The sequence below is a fragment of the Pyxicephalus adspersus genome, chromosome 4 (genome assembly GCF_032062135.1).
Source record: "Pyxicephalus adspersus chromosome 4, UCB_Pads_2.0, whole genome shotgun sequence".
In the NCBI taxonomy this organism is placed as follows: Eukaryota; Metazoa; Chordata; class Amphibia; order Anura; family Pyxicephalidae; genus Pyxicephalus; species Pyxicephalus adspersus.
This window is the reverse complement of record NC_092861.1, coordinates 120,419,518-120,432,950: the sequence shown is the minus strand read 5'-3', so window position 1 is coordinate 120,432,950 and position 13,433 is coordinate 120,419,518. Positions and strand designations below refer to the sequence as shown.

Below are 13,433 nucleotides of genomic sequence, written 5' to 3'. Positions count from 1 at the left end.
GGAGTCTGCAGTTGCTCTCTTCTGGTGATTGTAATTTAAAAACACAGCACATTTGATATCACAGTGGCAGCTGCTATGTGCTAGCTATATATTATTTTAGGGTAGTAAGATCAAATACGAACTAGACAGAAAAAGTGTAATAATGTAACATAACACCAGATATAGTTCTTGTACTCAAGTGGACCTATTAAACTTTGCAAGTTTGCAAAAATACATTCCTGACATGTCATAATATACAGAAGTTTCCAAAAAAGATCCACTTTTATTATCAGTGCAGTTCCTGAGCTTCTAGGAGGTGATATTACCTAGGCTAGAGGGCTGCAGGCAGGAGAAAATAAATTACTCTGTCTCCTCTTCCCCAGTGATTAACACTGTAATAAGTCCTAAGGACAGAAGATGAAGTAGAGAACTTATCTGTATTCACAGCCAAGAACCAGCACATGATAGGACATCTCTGAACCAGCATCTCAGCCCAGCAAGTAGATAATGTATAGTGCCCGAACAAACGATGGTGCTGTCCTTGCTGCATGGAAAAGCAAAAACTGCCTGGTCTAGGGTAAAGGGGTATAAACACTAGTGTTATACTTATTCAATGCTTAACATGCATGCTAAATTACGATATTTCTGTGTTCCCTGATAGCCCCTAATCATATCCAAATCTGCACAGGAAACTCACATTGATCCACTTATACAATTAAAGAAAAGATGCAATTCATCCGGATCTAGGTAAAATGCTGTCATATTTGGCATATTCATTACTGTTTGCAAACCCTATTTAATGTACAGCGCTGTGTAATATGTTGGCGCTATATAAATCCTGTTTTATAATAATAATATTAATAATAATAGGCAATATGAGTATTGACACAAGCATCCACCAAGCTTGTGCCTCTATGGTGGATCATTTCCCACACTGCTCAGGGGTGCTCAAATAGCACAAAGAGTTTTGACGAATGCCCCTAATTGTGTAAAAAAATTGCAGCCATTAGCTGCCATATATTGAATGACACTTCTTTTGAATACAGTTTCACTGAGAAGCTGTGAATCTAAGGCCTGCGGCAGCTCTTTTACTTCTGCACAGTAATCTGGAGGAACGGTGCTGCGTAATCACCATCCTTCATACATAGTCAAATGACCGATTTAATAACATTTCTTATACAGAATATTTAACATTGTACAGTTTTGATCAATCTATGTAATTATGGCTGCAGCTAACACCACTGGTAGAATGCGGCTAGAATGTTTAGCTTTTCTTTCTTTTCTATTTTTATTAGTGCAAACAACTTAAAAAAAAACTAGCAAGTCTATTCCCAGAATGCAGCCATTAGCCATATTTTTATTCTGTATCCTTCATTTCTCAAGAAAAAACCCCATGAAGTGTATTTTTTGTTACTGTCATGTCACTGCTATCACAGATATAACATGCAAATCAGCAACACTTTTTAATCCCCATCCACTAAAGCAGCTTTTAGATTTTCCTAAGAAAGAAGGATAATAACATTTGTAATTATTTCCAGTTGGGTTCCCAGGCAAAGCCAGAAACTTCTGCAAAATTGTAAGGCTCTCTACTAGTCAGAGAAGGGTTTACCGCTAGATGCTTTGTTTCAGGAGCTCTCAGTCCCTCAAGAGACATTTGGGCAAGGAGAAAAGCAGTTGCTGTTACAATGAGGAGGCAAATAAAGCCCAGAGAAACCAGGGGGCTGCAGGGCCCGTGTTTATAGAGTGTAAAACTAATATAAAACATTCATGAGCTGTGCAAGTCTGCTACATATTTTACGTGAGAATTCTGCTTCATATCCAGCTGAAGTTAGGAACTGGCTTATAAAGCATGAAATTCGTTCATAGAATTATTCTATGGTACAAGTTAAAGCTCATAAAAGGCATTTTCCGGTGAATTCTTTAACAAGGAATTGTACAGACGAATGGTAAAACAACTGTTTTTCCAGCATTCCACTGTTTAGCAGCACGGTGGTTTAGAGGATAGCACTCTGGCCTTTGCCGCACTAGGTCCTTGGTTTGAATCTCGGCCAGGACATTATCTGCACAGAGTTTGCAGGTTCTCCCTGTGTTTGTGTGGGTTTCCTTCCACATCCCAAAAACATGCAGTTAGGTTATTTGGCTTCCCCCTGAAATTGACTTTCAACTGTATTAAAGACATAAGACTGAGGTAGGGATATTAGATTGTGAGCCCCTTTGAGAGACAGCTACTGACATGACTATGGACTCTGTACAGCTCTGCATAATATGATGGCGCTATATAAATACTGTGTAATATTATTAATAGAAAATGTGAAGAAAGCACCAAGCTTATTATTGAAATAAATGACAGTGGTTGAAAAGTCTTTTTTGAAGGTGTTTAGCTAATAGTAAAGTTACATTGCAAGTTTTGGCCAGTGCTTAGATGCTACATGGGTGGTAGGCTGCTCAACAACTTCCTTGGAATTCGATGGGAAAGATTTAGAAATATTTGTTAAGCAAATTTTAGGACCTTTTTGTAAGTGCTTGAAATGATAAAATTACATTTATTTGTTTCCAGTTCCTGTTTAAGAAAACCACTTGGATAGCAACTTCCATGTCTTTGCCAAAACCAAGAAAATGTCTGTGATAATTGTGTGCCTGCTCCTGGGTGCATAGAAGATGAAATTGAGTGTAAGCCTGTAGGCTTTATATCATTATCACAATTTCATGATTTAAGGACCTGTATAATTTAAGGAACACATGAAGACTGCTGGATGGCAATTCAAACAAATCCAAAATCCAGGTCACCAAGCTATCTATGCTGTCTGTTAGGGGTGAGTAAATATCAGGCCTGCCCGTACAGAAATACCAGTCTCTTTGCAGGTAAAATAGTTTTATATGTATTCCAACTGTGCACTTAGTTCTTCTTTAAACACATTTCATTTGAACTGATGTGATATTGTTAACCCCTTTTGTACGATGCAACAATGTGAACTACATTTTATATATGAAGCTTTGAAAAATCCCATCATGCATATCGGCACATATATCGCTCAAATCATTACTTATATTGTTATTTCAATCACAGTATTTGTGCCTTTTAGTGGCATAATGGAGCCATGTGATACATCTCTGGGCTAAAAATACCATTCTCCATAGCCTTCCAGGTTTTACAGCTTACATGTACCCTTTTCATTTACATAAATTATTCTGATATACAAGGATGAAGTTGAAGACAAGGGTTTTAGTTACACCATTCTTATACTATACTTCACATGTTGTTTCCACAGAGTGATGTTAATGGGTCTCTTTGTCAAAACTGCATAAACTATGCTGGAAACTGTGCTAGTCTACCGTGATTTATATTTTGTGTTTCTTAAGGCTGCTAATTTAAGAGCTATACTGAGCGCTACAAGTTGCTTTCCTCCATTTTTACGTGATAAAAATAACTATTGTTGACATTATAGTTCCTTAGCGAAATTCTTTTTGGCTTCTGCACTGTTGCCTAAATGTCTGATGTTTATGTAGTGCATCCCTGGACTGTAACAGCCTTCTCATTCGCCTGGCCTTAGTCACATGATAGAAAGCAGATCACTATCCCTTCCAAGGTAAACTAAATAGCAAACAAGCCATAGACCTTCTGTAAGTGCTCCAGCCCTTCCACGCTACACTGGCAAAACCTCTTCTTGTGAAATACAATGGAAAACCATATCCTAAACAATTTAAAATGTAATGGAAAGATTGGTTATTTGAATTAGTAGCATATTGCAAACAGCAAGTGGTTCCATGTTAGTTCAGTATACAATTTCTGCATCTGCTGGGAGGAATAACTCCTAGACACATACATCTACACAGATCACTCACTGCTGTTCTTGTGGGTGCATGGCCAGCAGTGGTTTTACCATAAACAACTATGTGGGGGAAGTTCAGAAGAAAAGTTCTTTTACACCATTAAAAAGTGAGCAAACAACTAGATTTGCCATTTCGGGAGAGAATTCTTTAAGCCCCTAGTATGGCAATGAGCTGCTCAAACTGAACAAGGGCATTGCTCTTAGTTGATTTTTTTTTGTTCCTTGGCAGCTAACCAATGTTAATATTATTAATTGAGCAGTGCAGCAGATAGGTGCAGAATACTTTTTGCCTTTACAACACTAAGGCATGCATTGCATTCTCAACAGACAGAATGGGATATGTATGTTCTTATGTATGTATGTATTATTCTGTATTTTCATAGTGCCCCTTTACCCTGTTTCCCCGATGATAAGACACTGTCTTATTTTTTTTTGAAGGCCAAAATATGCTCTAGGGCTTATTTTCAGGGGGATGCCTTATTTACCCATGAAGAAGACTACAGTACACAGTTATTGTTCATGTGCCATTCATGTCCACTTCTGATCAATCTGTGCCAATCATTGTCCCCTTCTGATCAATCATGTGCCATTCCTGTCCCCTTCTGATCAATCATGTGCCATTCATGTCCACTTCTGATCAATCTGTGCCAATCATTGTCCCCTTCTGATCAATCATGTGCCATTCCTGTCCCCTTCAGATCAATCTGTGCCAATCATTGTCCCCTTCTGATTAATCTGATCCATTCATTGTCCCCTTCTACTGTAATCAATAATATACTGTACCATTTAATGTCCCATTCTAAAGCTTACCGTATATAGAGTGGTATTGCTCACAGCAAAAAAAAACCTGTCTGAACTCCTGAACAAACTCCTGCAGTCTCCGTTAGGGAGGGATGAGGTAAGCTGCCTGTGTTTGCGTGGGCGGAGTCACGTGTGTTTGCGTGGGCGGAGTCACTTCAGTCCTGTCACTTCCTCTTCATGAAGAGGACGCATGGAGGAACCACACACGGAGTCACCCACCGCACCACGCGATTCTGGTAAGTAATCGGTGGGTGGCTTATTTGCGGGGGGGGGCTTATTTTTCATTTTTACCTAAAAAGGGGGGGCTGTCTTATTTGATGGCCCTGCCTTATCATCGGGGAAACACGGTAGTTACCTCTTTCAGTCTAAAAAATATACTAATAGGTTACTTTGTTATCATTCACATTAGCCCTACAGTCAGGGCTCTATTTACTATAATAGAACACATGGTCCAGTGCCTAGGGCAGATGTAGAGTTAGAAATTAGGATTAGGATTGGGTTATTTCCTAATATATGCAAATTCCTATAATTTTGACATGTGCCTTCAGGCCATCTTGGTTCATTGGTATATTGGAGCAAATGTTCTATAGGAAGATATTGGGCCTGATTTATTAAAGCTCTCCAAGGCTGCAGAGAATACACCTTCATCAATGAAGCTAGGCTATCCAACAAACCTGGAATGGATTTGGTCCAGGATTTAAAACATTTGCTAGCAAATAGCAAATGACTTTGAAGAAATCCATTCCAGGTTTGCTGGATTCTCTCCAGCCTTTGAGACCTTTAATAAATCAGGCCCATTGAGAGGAGTAGTATACTTAAGTAAACATAAAACCATCTGTACTTTTTGTTTGTTTCTCTTCCCTCTCCAATAGCACATTGTGGCATTAGTTTATACTTGAACAATATCTGAGCTTCATGGCAAATCCTTACAAAATGAAATTTTAATTTTCATGTGAGATCACCATGATGTCTAACTCCAGCCCTGGCTTCAGTGTGAACTCGCTGTATCAGAAAATACCAATACAATGACCCAAGAATAACATGAAAAATAAACAGTATGCCATAATATATAAGTACAATTAAATTTTAATGTTGTTACACATAAAAATCAAACACAGCAATGGTGCTGATACATATTCTAAACAAGAAGTGTCAATCAAAGAATGTGGTAATAAAATAAGTTTGTAATGAGTGTCGCAAGCCTTACGCATGTCACTTATAACTAGTGTTTTATTAGTCTTAAATATTTAAATATATTTAAAAAGTTACAGGTCTACTTTAGGACCTTTTTTGGAAGAGTTTACAGTGCTTATGATTACATCTGTAAAAACATTTTACACTACTGATCATGACAAATCACAAACAGATTTTACAAATGTGACTAATACTCACAGCTTGTATGCTTTCATAGTGATTCATCATTCATTACTATTTGTATCCTTTTTTTTTTCTTCCTTATTGCTTTCGCTGACTCAATTACCTCCATCAGCAACTAATACAGTACACTAGATGATTACAGAACATTTGCTACCACACTAATACTTTGGGTTAAACGGCACAACAGAGAATAGTTGATTCGGACCAAGCTCCCTGTAGGAGATGACAGTAAATACAACTTTTTACATGAGTGACCTATGACTGCAGTATGACATGATTGCTCACTGATACCGCAGGTCCCTGAAAGCATTAGCTGGTTGTACGGTGTAGTTAGTCATAGTTCAGTGGCAGTGATTTTCTCAATGTAAAAGAGCAGCAGAGAAACAAAATGCATCAAAGGGTCCCTATCACACTAATTTTATTTGTGCTTTCCCTTTCTTAACCTACAATAACGCATCCTCCCTCGTCCCTGACCTGTAGATCATGATCATAGCCCCTGGAATAATGACTTCCTGCAGTACAATTTATTTGGCCTGGCTGCTCCTGAACATTGGGCCCTATTAGACATGTGAAGGCTGTGTCCCATGGGTAAAAACATAGAAAGGAATTATACATCTGGAGTGTGGGTACTTTGGGTACTTTTTTTATTATTAAAATATTATTACACAGCATTTTTATAGCGCCATCATATTACGCAGGGCTTTACAAAGTCCATAGTCATGCCACTAGCTGTCTTTCAAAGGGGCACACATCAGTCTAAGGTCATTTTTAGGGGGTAGCCAATAAACCTAACTGCATGTTTTTGGGACATGTCTTATCCTTTTAAAAACATGTTCTGCACAATAACATTTTTTACATATGTAATATTAATTTGTTTTTTAATCTGCTTGTGTGTATATGCCTCAGTCTGACGTTCCTAGTGCTACCAGCACTTTTGTTGCAGAATAATCCTATAAAAAACAAAAAGTTATAAAGGGTCTTATTTATTCTTGTATATGCAACCTGACTGCACTACACTTATACATTAGGAGTGATTAATCGGACTTTACATAAACAACCCTATGTAAGGAAAAAGTACAAAGCACACTGCCATCACATGACGGAGATAAAAGCCGTCCAGGACGACCTTGCACATACTTGTAACAATTTTACATTCCTTTTTCAATAAAACCTTTGGATTGCAACAGTAACTGTGCAAGAAATCTAGCCTTAGGGATCCATTCATTACTAATTCCACAACAACAAACAATATACAACCACTAATACTACAAATGGTGACTCATGCCTTTTACTATGAGAAGGAAATAAAACAGACGTAGCAGTCAATCTGAGCCTATTGCCAAGTGTATCTCACGGAAAGAGTAAATAACTACAAAAGTCAGACTAATCGTATGTCTTTATTTTCCGGTTTAGACGGAACGCCTTTCATTTTCGTTTTAGTACAATGACAGATGTATTGATTGACAGTTCGTTGACTAAGATTTCAATGCTAGTGTATCTTAGTTCAGGATTGCACACTGGAAGCACAGTGTAAACACTCTCTGTAAAGCTCCCCTTAGGCTTTGTATATTGAACAATACTGTATAAATACCAGTTCAGCCATGTAAACAGAAAAGCGTGTTACCATGGTTGGCACACAACACGCGCTTCAACATACACATATTGTAGCACTTATACATTGTTTCCTTGAATGTTGTATAGGAAAGAGGAAAATAAAAGTAATATACAATTAAACAGTGTCATGCAGAGGCTTGCTGTTGGTGCACACAGTTAAACAGAGCAGTAGAGTCTTCGGGACAGGAGCTGACGTCTTGACTATATATGGTCAGGGAGCTCCTTGGGAGAGAAGATGTTCAGCCCAGGCCAGTTCTAAGATGTTTTACCAAAGGGAGCTGTTAGCCTCTGTGTAATTCACTTGTATGCTTGTGTCATTAATCATCCTTATACAAGAAGAGAATGCTTTCCATTTCACAGAAGCACTGGTACTTCCAGTATTTAAACTCTCAGAAAATCCCCAGCTTTGATCAAAATTGTAGGGGGTTTCCTGTTTTTACACTTTAACTACTACTAAGTCTCACCAATTCTTGCAAGGAGTGTTGCAGTTTGTTGCTACAAAATAGCTGCAGTCTAGATTTGTCAAATGAGACATATGCTATGCAATACGTTTTATCCATCGAAAAAAACAATGGGCCTGATTTATGAAAGCTCTCCAAGGCTGGAGAAGATACACTTCATCAGAGTCGCTGAGTGATCCAGCAAATCTGGAATGGATAGTCATTTGCAATTTGCTTGAAAATTTTTTGAATCCTGAACCAGATCCATTCCAGGTTTGCTGAATCACCTAGCTTCAATGATGAAAGTGTATCCTCTCCAGTCTTGGAAAGTTTAAATAAAATCAGGCCCAGTGACCATGCTTTTCTATAGATAAATTTCAATTGAAAGTTGGGCGGAATGTCAATTGAAAATAGATTGGGCAATGCTTCTTTTTCATCAACTGGTTATAAATCATAATAAACCAAGGTTATACGGGCTGATTACTGAGCAGGCGGATGGCACATCTAATATCTGTGGTTGAATTGTATGTCAGTCATTATATCAATCGAAAATAACACCAGCAAATTACACAGTGCATGCTTAGCATTATTCTTGTTTAGACTGATAGGGAAGAATTTGCTAGGACTTGAATTTCCCTAATGCAATTAAAACTGAACTCCAATTAAATATAAAATAGGTATTTTAATGCACTTACTTGATGCACTTACTAATAAATGATTAAACATATTTTTTAATGCAACTAGGGTATCTGTATGTGATTTGGTAGCAGTGTCTTGCTATCCCCAGTACAGTAGAGCTGTTTAAGTCTTAGGATTGAATATTTAGAATTACAAATCCTTTGGTAGGTAAAAAAAATACCTGTATATGTATGGTATCTTTGTAATTAGTTCTGTTTTACAGTTTAGTTCAAGATTAGATTGAAGAAAGGGGTTGAAAATAGGCTGCGGTTATTAAAGTTTGTTTTGCCTTTCACGTTTGTGGCTTCTTCTACTTACCTTCCCTTTACTGCCCTGCAGCTCTAATTTACTGCACACAACATACATGCTCAGAAATATTACACATGATATCATTATTGAGTGGTATGTTAGGCAACAGCATTGCACTGAGAGGGTGAAAAACATGAATAATTCTTAGAAACTCAAAAAGTTACTGCATGCACTAGAGTTCTATATATTTAAAGTGCACCTATATTCACCTTGTTTCATTGTTGTTTTGGCTAGTAAATATACTATCTCAGGATATTTAACAATTTTTGGAGTAAAATCAGAAAATTGCAATTAGCCCCTTCCTCAATATAGTGTAGAAGTTCAAGAGTGGTTCATGCTGGGGACCAATGGAGTATTCCAGTGCCCCACTTTCTACTCTGTGACCTGTTTTTTATTAATATGGGTCGGGCAAGCTCCTGAACCCAACTTCACAATCATGGCAACAGAGAAATTTCTGGTGTGAATCAGGCTGTAAATCTGTGCATGCTGTAATTTCTGAGGAAGGTAAATACTGCAACACCATTACTCATTGAAATAACACTACCAGAAACAACTCTTTAAAACTACTCAGGCAGCTGTTTCTGACAGTGGATCCTCTGCAGTTCACTGCCAACCAGTCCTCAGCTGCCCCTAAGCACTGGTTATGAACTTTCTTTTTGTGCCTGCATTGCATTTTTTCAGAAGCTTAATGCAGCCTCTCAAAGCGGTGTTCATAGACTTGTATCGGAACACCATTAAATACTTGTGTAAATTTAAATGTTTCCTACTGGTTTGAGGCACCACAATGGGAGAGCAGGTGTCTTATGATGCATTGCGACTAGTGCAAGATTTGAAAACATGCAAACCTGGTCAGCCGCATACAGCAAACACATGCCGAAACTGCTGGTGAATGCTCCCAGGCACACGACGGTTAAAAGTGAGTGCCCAGGTTGTCAACTGTCTGTCCCAGTCTAATAAGCACTTTCACATAGTAAAACTGAAAAAAAAATACAGTTTAGATCACTAAATAATTGTAATGGAATCATTATCAAGAAAGCATTTGAAAAGGATAAGACAAAACCAGGCCTGGTTCTTTTTACCAACCTATTCAAACACAAATTTAATTCAGAAAAATGCAGACTAGGCTCATGGGGTACATATTTTAACATTTGTTGACATTTGCTGCCAAGATTTTGCATTACCTTAATCACAATACATTAGCGTGTGTTGGAAATCAGTGATAAACATGGGAATTTAAATTCTTTTTAAAATATGCTAGTTACTCTTCAAGACAGATGTATTATTTAAAGAAGTATTAGCTCCAGCTGCAACATTTTATTTTGTTTTGGATAGATTATGGCCTCTACCTGGCTTTTATTGCTGTGTCCCTTTTGGTTGGTTTTTATATAGTTCCCCTACCTTGCCTAAAATACAGACAAAAACTGGAAAACAAAAATCACTGTATCCTAAAAAAAAACATTCATTGGGCTGGGGTTAGGAATAAGGTGATCTTGTAGCTAAGAATGAAAGTCTGAAAGTAAAATGATCACTTCAATTGGTGACTGCTGTCCAACAGGACCGGGTTTTTTGAATATTATGTCCCCTGCTTGGCCATGTAATTCCTGCTGGCTGCTACTTCCATCCTGTGTTCTGCAGTAGAGGTTATTGCAAAGGACCACAGAAAGCAGCAGGAGATAGTCACATATTTAGCATGATCTGAATTAAAATGAAAATTGTATTGAAATTTGTGAAGTATTACGTTTCTAGCAATTCTTTATTTTTATTTGGTATGAAATATAACTCTGACATCATGTATAAGCAATTGCACATAGTCCTAAGAAGCCATTACACAATCTGTCCATCTCTCCATTATCTGATTATACTTTAAATACACATGAATACAATGATCAGAGAAGCATACATGGAAATAATGGGTTTCACTCAATGTGCAGCTGTTATTGTTGGCAAACCAAGGACACTTTTTTATGATTCTGAATCTGTAAAAATGTAAAACAGCTTTTTGGAAAAATGACAGAAATGGGGGATATTCAGAATTTGTTTCTTGCACCATTTCCAAGTACCTCATACATGAAATATGTGCTTGAAGCATGTACAAATTTTCGCTCTCTTTTATTATACTTTTTTTTTTTTTTTAAATTGATGGTATAGCTTACAAAATGTACTTCGAAAATGTAAGCTAAACACAGCAATCGTGAGCATTTAGCTTGCATTATCTTTTAAAAAAGAATAGCCCTGTAGTTTTTATACATGAACTACAAAATACATTGTATTTAGGGCACATATTGTACTTGTAAGTGAATGTTAAATGATGAAGCTTCATGGCTGCTAAATCTTCCATTTTTATATGCTTGTTATGAACAGAGGTTGTCATAAACACAAAGTACAAATCAGCTTTACTGTGCACTTTAGAAGCACATATTGCATAGATAAATGTTTTGCAGGTATCGAGGGGTCATTAGGGATCAAGGAAGATAGGGTTTTGGGTAATCTATGTGTAATGCATATGTGTACTCACACACCAAATATATAGAATTATAAAAAAGGGGGAACCATAGGCGATGCTATTGGGGTGGTCAAACATCCAAACAAAATGCAGATGCTATGTAAAAAGCATAATATGGTCCTAAGATGGATCTCTGAAGGCACACAGAGGTCTCATATCACACGGAAGAAATGGTGAGAATTTGGCAATAATTTCTCATAAAAAATAGAGAACCGGAAACATCTGCACATGACATAATTCAACTTCATATTTCATTAATCCAGAAATGTTCTATATGGAATTTCTGGTCTGGGTTGAGACTGAACAGCTCTGTGAACAGGACCCGGAGATCTGATCATCTTTGGTCAGTCAGATAAAGCTCAGGGGAAATACAATTACTAGAATCTAACTGGTACTTTTTATTTCTGAAGAACAACAAAGGACCAAGGTCTGTTTTCCCAAGATCAAAACATTACAGATACACATGTTGCATTTAAAGCTGTGTATACCAATTAAAGGCTGGCCTGTCTGCCTAAAATTGGGCTCTGCGTACATGATAACACCAGAGAAGAAACAGCCTGGGGCAATACTGTCTTATTAGAACAAATAATGGTAGCATTTTTATAAAACAAAACAGCAGGGAAACAATTGACAAAAGGATTACAAGAAAATTCTTAAAAGGAAGTAAATCATTAAAAACTCATTCAATACATTTGTGTGCCTTTTAACGAAAACAATTCAAGGACATATGCTAACAAAACATATTTCCTTTATGGTGAGTGCATGTCTTGTGTTACTACGTGTGTTTTGTGTAAAACCTGACTTCAAACTAAAGGGAATGCATCAATGGTGTTGGTTAATTTTGTATGCATTCTGATTAAAATTGTGATAGAGAAGCAGTGGCTATGAAACATAAATGAAAGATGTAAAAGCTAGCTTATTTTAGAATTTCCCTACCAAAGTCCTACCCACTTCTAGACTCATTTTTCTTCTTCTTTCCAAAGGACAATTGCTGCTTCTAACCTTCACCTATAGTTCAAAGTGTAATGAGTTCCTTTGGCATCAGGTTTGAGTGGCCTGGGCTCTGCTGGTTCTGAGATACTGCAGCATGAATAAATTAATGATGAGATGCTACAGTTATTGTATGTTCTTGGCAGCAGGCTTTCTTTGACTTATTCATTGATTAATGTGATGGTAATTATGCTGTTATTGTTAATTGACTTTATACACATTTCAGCCATCTAGCTACATATTATCGTTATAAACAATATGGGAATAATGTGTAGCAGAAATGTGCACATTAAAAAAAATGGGCAGACACATGATAGTTATACATTACAATCCGATGCAACCATTACATATGACATATTATTAGTTGTAAAACACTATGGTGCACTTATCTATGCTTATGGGGATCTAACAGAAAAATTCAACCAGTCAAGGTATTTGATTACCATTTGAACATTAAAGCCATCTAGTTTAGATTTGGACAGATTATTTTCAAATGTTGAATGAATTGTTTAATGTTGATGGCTTGCTTTTTAGTATATTTTAAATTAACTGTACATCTTCATTCCTAAATGACTAAAAATGGAAATGTTTCCTTGGATCTTGCTGTGAGACCCAACATAAAGTTTGATAGCAAATCTGTTGCTCTATCAGTCAAAAAGAACTCTAGCTTTAGATATCCCAATCAGAATATAAGGGAGAAATGATGCCAATTGTACAAGCATTTGTAATAACAAACAATATTCAACTGTATCATTTTGCAATGATGCAGTCAGAGTTTAGTAAATAAATCGAATCTTTAGATCCTTACAGTCTGAAGACATGGAGGATGACACATGAGTGACTGTAATAATCCTATGCCTATAAAGTAATGCATGGCTGAAAGATATAACAAGTAAAGAAAGGACAGATATT

At 37.0% G+C, this 13,433-nt stretch overlaps 1 protein-coding gene and 1 long non-coding RNA gene across 11 annotated transcripts in view; one reads left to right on the top strand and one right to left on the bottom strand.

Moving 5' to 3' along the window:
* LOC140329295 (sodium/calcium exchanger 1) overlaps nt 1–13,433 on the bottom strand; it is a 254,077-nt gene that overhangs the window by 146,600 nt on the left and 94,044 nt on the right. The gene's annotated exons all lie outside the window — the stretch shown is intronic.
* LOC140329296 (uncharacterized) overlaps nt 11,798–13,433 on the top strand; it is a 163,530-nt gene continuing 161,894 nt past the window's right edge. For 2 of the 3 annotated variants that reach the window (XR_011920468.1, XR_011920466.1), the window contains exon 1: nt 11,798–12,285. This is a non-coding gene — a long non-coding RNA (uncharacterized lncRNA). The remainder of the gene's footprint in view (nt 12,286–13,433) is intronic. The other variant, XR_011920467.1, reaches the window with a different exon arrangement.